The following is a 10,355-nucleotide window of genomic DNA, read 5'->3' as shown; positions in this document are numbered from 1 at the left end:
ATATTTCATTGCATATGTGTAACACAACTTCCTTATCCATTTGTCTGCTGATGGACATCTAGGTTGCTTCATACCTACCTATTGTAAACAGTGCTGCCATGAACATTGGGGTACACAAGTCTCTTACAGTTCTAGTTTCCTCGATGTGTATGGCCAGCAGTGGGATTGCTCGGTCATATGGCAGTTCTATTTCCAGCTTTTGAAGGCATCTCCACACTGTTCTTCATAGTTGCTGTACCAGTTTGCATTCCCATCAACAGTGTAAGAGGGTTCCCAGGTTTCCACACCCTCTCCCGCATTTATGGTTTATAGACTTTTGGATGATGGCCATTCTGACTCGCATGAGATGATACCTCATTGTGGTTTGATTTGCATTTCTCTAGTAATGAGTGAAGTTGAGTATCTTTTCATGTGTTTGTTAGCCATCTGCATGTCTCCTTTGGGGAAATGTCTGCTTAGTCTTTTTGCTCACTTTTTGGATGGGTTTTTTGTTTTTCTGGTATTGAGCTGCATGAGCTGTTTGTATATTTTGGACATTAATTCTTTGTCAGTTGTTTCATTTGCTATCATTGTCTTCTATTCTGAAGGCTGCCTTTTCACCTGCTTATAGTTTCTTTCATTGTGCAAAAGCTTCTAAGTTTAATTAGGTCCCATTTGTTTATTTTTGTTTTTATTTCTATATATCTTGGAATGTGGTCATAGAGGATCTTGCTGTGATTTATGTCAGAGAGTGTCCTACCTATATTTTCTTTAAGAGTCTCATAGTTCCTGGTCTTACATTTAGATCTTTAATCCATTTTGAGTTTTTGTGTGTGTGTGTGTGTGTGTGTGTATGGTGTCAGAAAATATTCCACTTTCATTCTTTCACACATGGTTGAGCAGTTTTCCCAGCACCAGTTGTTAAAGAGATTGTCTTTTTTCCATTGTAAATTTTTGCCTCCTCTGCCAAAGATAAGGTGTCTATAGTTTCCTGGATTTATCTCTGGCCTTTCTATTTGTTCCATTGATCTGTATTTCTGTCTTTGTGCCAGGACCATACTGTCCTGATAACTGTACCCTTGTACTTACCAATCTTACATGTTAATTTTCTATGTGTCTTTGACATCAAATACTATGAGCTCCTTAGTGCAAGGATTGTGTCTTATTTCAACCTTGTACTTCCACTATCTACCACAGAGCTTGGAACATAATAAGGATCAAAGAAATATTTGAAATAAGTAAATAAACATTGGTGGGAGTCAGAACTGGATTTTTTTTTTTTGGCCTTTCTTAAAAAATTTTTTATTTTAACTTTCTTTGTATTGGTTTTACCATACATTGACATGAATCCACCACGAGTGTACATGCGATCCGAAACATGATCCCCCCTCCCATCTCCCTCCCCACGACATCCCTCTGGGTCCTCCCCATGCACCAGCCCCAAGCATGCTAATTCTGCATCTGACATAGACTGGTGATTCGATTCTTACATGATAGTGTACATGTTTCAATGCCATTCTCCCAAATCATCCCACCCCCTCCCTCTCCGTCTGAGTCCAAAAGTCCGCTATACACATCTGTGTCTTTTTTGCTGTCTTGCATACAGGGTCATCATTGCCATCTTTCCAAATTCCATATATATGTGTAAGTATACTGTATTGGTGTTTTTCTTTCTGGCTTACTTCACTCTGTATAATCAGCTCCAGTTTCATCCATCTCAACAGAACTGATTCAAATGTATTCTTTTTAATGGCTGAGTAATGCTCCATTGTGTATATGTACCACAGCTTTCTTATGCATTCATCTGCTGATGGACATCTAGGCTGTTTCCATCTCCTGGCTATTATACACAGTGCTGCGATGAACATTGGGATACATGTGTCTCTTTCAATTCTGGTTTCCTCGGTGTGTATTCCCAGAAGTGGGATTGCTGGGTCATAAGGCAGTTCTATTTGCAATTTTTTAAGGAATCTCCACACTGTTTTCCATAGTGGCTGTACTAGTTTGCATTCCCACCAACAGTGTAGGAGGCTTCCCTTTTCTCCACACCCTCTCCAGCATTTATTGCTTGCAGATTTTTGGATCGCAGACATTCTGACTGGTGTGAAGTGGTACCTCATTGTGATTTTGATTTGCATTTCTCTAATAATAAGTGATGTTGAGCATCTTCTCATATGTTTGTTAGCCACCTGTAATTATCCATTAAATCAGTAATTATTGATTATTATAATCAACAATTACTGTAATATATACTGTACATAATGTTTAGGATCAAGAGATGAAAAAAACTCTTATCCCTGATCTTGAGAATGTTACCTAGTGGGAGAACAGACTTTCCTGCAGAAGATCAGAACATAGGGGCATAGAAGCCCGGAGAAAACAATGCACAGAGTTGAGTGCAGCTATGCTCACATGTGATTTGAAGAAAAAGTAACCAAGGGACTAGTGGACAAACTGTCTTTCTCATGGATGCGGTTATATTCAGAAAATGAGAATGTAATTGGCTGTACATTTCAAAAAGGAGACTACCTGTGCCAAAGACATGTGATTTCTAAGGCAAATAATCTTCTACTACCTTCAGTTCAGTTCAGTCGCTCAGTCGTGTCCAACTCTTTGTGACCCCTGGAATGCAGCACGCCAGGCTTCCCTGACCATCACCAACTCCCGGAGTTCACTCAAACTCACGTCCATCAAGTCGGTGATGGTATCCAGCCATCTCATCCTCTGTCATCCCCTTCTCCTCCTGCCCCCAATCCCTCCCAGCATCAGGCTCTTTTCCACTACCTGCCGTTCAATTCAGTTCAGTCACTCAGTAGTGTCTGACTTTGCAAGCCTTCCTCAAAAATACACCAATTTATAGCAACTGGAATTACAAGGGACAGAGCCTTGACTTTGTCTGAGGCTCATGTATTTAATTCTCCGTGGAAAAATTTCCCCATATATGTGATTGCTGAAAAGTTTCGTAAATTCCGTGTATCTTGCCAATGGATAAAGAAACACAGTCTGAAGAAGCTGTGAAGGCAGTGACACAGCAGGATTTCTTTGGTTCATGTCTTTAGTATTTTCTCCTCACCTTCACCCTTTGCTGTTGTCCTGTCTGAAGTTTTCACCCCATCTCACTGTATTTGTGTCTCAGCCCTGAGGAGGGGCCAGAGAAACATGTAACATTTCTAAATACTCAGTTAACATCTTTACCTGGTCTTGCGTTTGGATCTTTCATCCATTTTGAGTTTATTTTTGTGGATGCTGTTAGAAAGTGTTCTAGTTTCATTCTTTTACAAGTGGTTGACCAGTGTTCCCAGCACCACTTGTTAAAGAGATTGTCTTTTCTCCATTGTATACTCCTGCCTCCTTTGACAAAGATAAGGTGTCCATAGGTATCTAGATTTTTCCCTGGGCTTTCTATTTTGTTCCATATATCTATATTTCTGTCTTTGTGCTAGTACCATACTGTCTTGATGACTGTGGCTTTGTAGTAGAGCCTGAAGTCAGGCAGGTTGATTCCTCCAGGTCCATTCTTCTTTCTCAAGATTGCTTTGGCTTGCATTCCTATACACTAATAATGAGAAAATAGAAAGAGAAATTAAGGAAATAATTCCATTCACCATTGCAACAAAAAGAATAAAATACTTAGGAATATATCTACCTAAAGAAACAAAAGACCTATATGTTGAAAACTATAAAACACTGGTGAAAGAAATCAAGGGGACAATAACAGATGAAGAAACATACCATGTTCATGGATGGGAAGATTCAATATAGTGAAAATGAGTATACTACCCAAAGCAATCTATAGATTCAATGGAATCCCTATCAAGCTACCAACAGTATTTTTCACAGAGCTAGAACAATAATTTCACAATTTGTATTGAAATACAAAAAAAAACTTCGAATAGCCAAAGCAATCTTGAGAAAGAAGAATGGAACTGGAGGAATCAACCTGCCTGACTTCTGGCTCTACTACAAAGCCACAGTCATTAAGGCAGTATGGCATTGAAGCATGTATAATATCATATATGAAATGAATCACCAGTCCAGGTTCAATGCATGATACAGAATGCTTGGGGCTGCTGCACTGGATGACCCAGAGGGATGGCACAGGGAGGGAGGTGGGAAAGGAAGGTCAGGATGGGGAACATATGTATACCCGTGGTGGATTCATGTTGATGTATGGCAAAACCAATACAATACTGTAAGGTAATTAGCCTCCAGTTAAGATAAATAAATTTATTAAAAAATAAAAATATATATTATAACAATAAAAATAATTAAGTTGGTAGAACTGTTCTAAGTCACATGTTCCTTAGATAATTCTCTTGCTCCAGCAGGCCCCAACCAGTTCTTAACACTTCAACGTGAAAAAAAAAAAAATGTCGTGAAAAAACCTGACCCATCCCAAGACATCCCTGTTCCTTCTGGGATCCCTGAAAAATGTCTGTTTCCTAACAATGATCTTGGTTGCCCCACTTTGGATTCTCAGAGGAACAGCTCATTTTGGTTCTCTGAGATACTGAGAAAGCGATCAGGACCAGGGATCAATCTAAAGAAGCTCCTACCTTTTCAAATACCCAGGTTATGTCACTGATTTCTTTTTTTTTTTTTTTTTCCTGTACCACACCAACCCAATCAATAAACATTGCAGACACCACACAGCCTTCTTTCAGGAGAGAGCACAAGGCATGAAATATTCCCTCAGGCGGTGGCAGAACCTTTCTTACTAGTAAGAAGGTGTGGATTCTGAAATTGCTTTCAGACTGAAGCCTTTGAATTAGTAGTGATGTCAGCTTGGAGACAGAGGAGAGCTGGGCAAGGGTCTTAGGGAGGGGGCCCTCACTCTAAAAATCCTATTGTAATCACATTTCGGGACATGGTTCACATTATCTAGTTATTGTGAGCAGTTATTCATAATTCGTATTAGTTTTGCTGCCTTTTAGATGTGAGTCTGAGTGAACTCCGGGAGTGGGTGATGGACAGGGAGGCCTGGCGTGCTGCGATTCATGGGGTTGCAAAGAGTCGGACACGACTGAGCGACTGAACTGAACTGAACTGAAGAGTTCACATTTCTTCTTTTGAAATTTATTTTTCATTGGAGGATAACTGCTCCACAATGTTGTGCTGCTTTCTGCCGTACAATAATGTGGATCAGCTTTAAGTACACATATATCCCCTCCACCTTGAGCCTCACTTTCACCCCATGGCCCCCCATCCCATCCCTCTAGATCATCACAGAGCACAAGGCTGAGCTCCCTGTGCTGTTCAGCAACTTTCCTTTGGCCATCTCTTTCACACCTGGCAATGCATATATTTCGAGGCTTCTCTCTCAGTTCATCCTGCCCTCTCTTTCTCTTTCTGTGTTCAGAAGCCAGTACTCTACATCTGCATTTCTATTCCTGCTCTGCAAATAGGTTCATGAGCACCACTTTTTTAGATTTCATATATATGTGTTAAAATGTGATATTTGTTTCTTTCTTTCTGATGATTCACTCTGTATAACAGTCTTTAGATCTGTCCACCTCAGTTAAACTGAACTCCTATCTGCTCCTTTCAATGGCCTAGTGACATTCCATTGTATATATGTACAACAACTTCTTTACCCATTCATTTGTTGATGGACATCTAAGTTGTTTCCACATCCTGGCTGATGGAACCAGTGATGCAATGAACACTGGAGTACATAAGCCTTTTTGAATTGCAATTTTCTCAGGGCATATGCCCAGAGAAGTATCCCTAGGGATTGCTGGGCCATATGGTAGTTTTATTCCTAGTTTTTTAAGGATCTCCATTCTGTTCTCCATAGCGGCTGTACGCAATGAACACTGGGGTACATTTGTCTCTTGAATCACAATTTACTCCGGGCATCTGCCCATGTGCCCTTTTACTCCCATGAGTTTGAGTGCTTTCAATACCTCATATAAGGGGATTCATGCAGGATTTCCTCCTGTATCTGGCTTACTTCTCTTGGCATAATGTCTTCCAGGTTGATCCATGTTGTCTCATGACAGGATTTCCTTCTTTTTAAAGACGAATAATAATCCATTGTATGTATATACTACAGTTTATGTATCCATTCATCTGATGATGGACATTTAGGTTGTTAACACATCTTGGCTATTGTGGGTACTGCTGCAGTGCTAATATGTCTTGGAGATCCTGATTTAAATTAACTTGGATAAATACACTAATGTGAATGGGTAATACATATGGTAGTTCTGTTTTCTATTTTTTAACTTTTGAGTAACCTTCATACTTTTCATAACGGTTGAACCATTTACCATCCCACGAACAGGTAAAAGTATCCTTATTTTCTTCACAACCTCACCAACTTTCGCTAGGATTTCTTATTTTTCTGATTACAGTCATTCTAACAGGTGTGAAGTGATATGTCATTGTGTGCTTGATTTTCATATCCCTGATGATCAGTAGCAATATTAAACTCCTTTTCAATATGTCTATGTAAACAGAACTCTATTCAAGTCCCTTGCATATTTGAAATACAGGCTGCTAAATTTTTTGCTATTATGTTGCAGAAGTTTCTTATATATTTTGGAAATTTACCCCTTATCACATATATGGGGGCTCATATTTCCATAGGACCGATCATGTAATGTGCCTTATATTAGGCATTTTGCTGTTTTCATAGCAAAATTTTAAGACAGGTATAGTTTTTATCTCCAATTACAACTATGTAAATAAACTGATCTTCAGTGAGGTTGGGAAATATTTAATGTCACACAATACTGGTGTGCATGGATGTCTGCATAGCCAAGGCATTCAATTTTCCCTGGAAAGCAGAGTGCAAATTATTAGCTGAAGTGTGATTTACTTATTATCATAATGTTTCCTTACTTATTGTTATTAATACATCAAGTAAGTGTATGATTTATTTACTTTATCATTATTATACTGTGGTTCATCAAATGATACTAATAAATTACCAATGGATTCCATGTCACCCATCATTTATTTATTTAGGGAAAAATACCCAATGATTGACTGGTGGAATGAATGGTTGATGGGTCTTCATTCCCTGGGTGTACTAAGAAAGTCTGAAACACATCAAATGTCATTTCAAAAAAGGGCTTGATAGAGTTTACTGAATTAACAGCTGTAGTGTAAATTAGCACAAGATATCTGGGGGGTACTAGTGGAAAAGCTTCTAAATGGATACAGTCCAGATACTGAGACAATTTTGAAGATAATGAGATGAGAGGAATTTGGGTTTCTAGTAGTTGGAGGAGCAGCAAACCAACAAGCAAGAATACTAAGAACTAGACATGGAAAAATGAACTGGTTCAAAATAGGGAAAGGAGTAAGTAAAGGCGGTATATGGTCATCCCGCTTATTTAACTTATATGCAGAGTACATCATACAAAATGCTGGGCTGGATGAAGCACAAGCTGGAACCAAGATTGCCAGGAGAAATATCAATAACCTCACGTATGAAGATGACACCTCCCTTAGGGCAGAAAGCAAAGATGAACTAAAGATCTTCTTGATGAAAGTGAAAGAGGAAAGTGAAAAAGTTGGCTTAAAACTCTACATTCAAAAAACTAAGATCATAGCATTCGATCCCATCACTTCATGGGAAATAGATGGGAGAAAAATGGACACAGTGCCTGACTTTATTTTCTTGAGCTCCAAAATCACCAAGGACTGAGACTGCACTCACGAAATTAAAAGACGCTTACTCATGGGAAGAAAACTATATCAAACCTAGACAGTGTATCAGAAAGCAGAGACATCACTTTGTTGACAAAGGTCCCTATACTCAAAGTTACAGTTTTTCTAGTAGTCATGTATGGATGTCAGATTTGGACCATAAAGAAGGCTGAGCACTGAAGAACTGATGCTTTTGAACTGTGGTGCTGGAGAAGACACATGAGAGCCGCTTGGACAGCAAGGAGATCAAACCAGTCACTCCTAAAGGAAATCAACTCTGAATATTCATTGGAAGGACTGATATTGAAGCCGAAGTTCCAACATTTTCGCCTCCTGATCTGAAGCGCCAACTCATTGGAAAACACATTGATGTTGGGAAATATTGAAGGCAGGAGGGGAAGGGGACGATAGAGGATGAAATGGTTCATCCAACCATCACTGAGTCAATGGACATGAGTTTGAGCAAACTCTGGGAGATAGTGTAGGAAAAGGAAGTCTGGCATGCTGCAGTCCGTGGGGTCGCAAAGAGTCAGACATGAATGAGCCACTGAACAGCAACAAACAATGCTAGACCACAAATGACTCGTGGTCGTGGGGCAGCAGAAGTAGAGTTTTATGAAGGGGCCCCAGTCTATGAGCTTATGGCTGAGAAACCTGCGGGATCATGTTGTCCTGTTCAAGTGCATTATGCAGCCATGTGAAACACAACTGAAAGAGGCTGTTAGTACTGGAAAATCATGATAGACTTGGTTAAGTCTATCTTAACCAAGTTAAGTCTATCTTAATGGTTAAGTCATTTAAGTGTCAAGAAAAGCCCAGAGATCAGTAGAACAGGGTATAAGGGGAATTTAGAAAAACTGTCGGTAAGGGTTAGGATATGTGCATTTAGTAAAGCTTAAGTCATTACCATTGAGGGAGACAAAGCTGGGTGCTGAAGGTGAAATGGAATGGGGTAGTAAGTTTTCCATACCAGATGCATAGGGAGCTGGGGAATGTGGGAAGCACAATCTTAACCATGGAGGAGCAGTAGCATTGTCAAAGAATTCCTCATATTTCCTAACTGGTGCATGACATCGGCACTGGGGCTTTGAGACAATGTATGGAGTGACTCACTCTGCACTCCCTCAGTGAAGGGTGAGGAAGTCCACGGGCAACAGAGTTTTGTGATCAGCATGAGTGTGGCAATTTATTTTTGAGATCGCAAGCACATGGTATTTGGGGTGGGAAACAAGTGCATCATGCCAGATCTGGGATGTTCCCTCTGGGTGGAGCTGCCTGGCCCTTATAAAAGGAGTCTCTACCACCGTGCTGCTATCTTCGTGATACTCAGTCATAGGTCTTCTTTGGAGCCTCTGGTGAGTACAATTTTGGAGGTTTTTAGCACTCGTATGGTAGGATATAATCTTAGCGTAGAAGTGGCTGTATTTTAACCAATTCGTGCTCTCTATGGGAATAAGAAGATAATGAGAATTTAGGGGTAGTTTTCAGTACTTGTTCTTGACTTCTTAACTGTGCTCTTAAATGTGACGGGAGGAATGCAGTCAATGGCACAATCTTAACCATGGAGAGTAAGGGAGATGAGATGCGGTGTTTCAGTGCACCCTTCCCAGCCTTCAGTTCCACTGAGTGCTGAGTTTGGGCCTTTGCATTTCTCCTTGGAAGCCAACAGTCAAGTCAGTTAGACCAGCAACCAGGACCTCATGGGAGAAATTAATAGAGATGTGTTCTGAGATTGGCTACAAGTTACACATCCTGATTATTCTTCTTCAGAGTGTGCTTGTATTCACACAGCACTTGTGTAAGGAATTTTTTCTTTAGAAAGTAGTAGAACAGGGCTTCCTGTTAATGGGAGAGTAAGACTTTCTGTTATGAACAATGCTGTCTGTTTGTATTTCAGATTCCTTGAGACCCAGGAAGGATGCCTCACCATCCGCATCCACATCCACATCCACAGCAGCATCAGCATCAGCATCACCATCAGTGCAAGGAGCCCTGCCATCCACCTCCAAAAGTGTGCCCACCGAAGTGCCATGAGCCTTGCCCACCCCATCCATGCCCACCTCCAGTGAGCCAGCAGAAATGCCCTCCTGGGCCACCATGCCCACCATGGGAGCAGAAGTGTCCACCCAAGTGGAAGTAACAGCACCAGATTTCATCTGCACCAAGAAACAAGATCCAGGCTCTTCCATTGTCCTCCCTTCGGCCATGGTGATGGACTACATCTTCCTTAACCTCCCTCCTGGACCGACAGCTGACAGAGAAATGGCTTGCTTCCTGAAGCTGGCACCACCCTGCGGGATAAAGAGCAGTCGCCTGATTGCTCTTTGCCATGTGCCTGTCTGTAATCCGGGTTCTGATCTCTAGCCTGTGGGCACTTAGTGTGTCTATTCTTTGCTTCTCCAATAAAGCCTGTGTCATTGTTGAGTCCACATTTCTTCTTATGTTTTTCTTTAGCACTTTGTGTTTTTAATGTCTCCTGTCAACTGCAAGTATTCTTCCATGTGTTCCTTTTCCTCCCATTGGATTTTTGGAGTTAGACTTTTCCTTCACTGAGTTCAGCTTTGCCTGAAACATGTGTTTTGGATTGGATCCATCAAGGAATTCTTTCATTGGTTTCAAACATGTCTATCTCTCTACCTTGTAGGACACTTGAAAGAACTGAATTCTCTCAGCCTCAGTTTCCTTACCTGAGAAAATTAGGAGAGAATGTATTCAAC

General features: G+C 40.6%; 1 long non-coding RNA gene across 1 annotated transcript; it reads left to right on the top strand.

Moving 5' to 3' along the window:
• LOC108633805 lies at positions 8,860-9,921 on the top strand. Its single transcript, XR_001917182.1, has 2 exons — positions 8,860-8,993; positions 9,536-9,921. It is a non-coding gene; the product is annotated as an uncharacterized LOC108633805 (long non-coding RNA).

The sequence above is a fragment of the Capra hircus genome, chromosome 3, assembly GCF_001704415.2.
Source record: "Capra hircus breed San Clemente chromosome 3, ASM170441v1, whole genome shotgun sequence".
Lineage (NCBI taxonomy): Eukaryota > Metazoa > Chordata > Mammalia > Artiodactyla > Bovidae > Capra > Capra hircus.
This window is presented reverse-complemented; position numbering and strand designations above follow the sequence as displayed.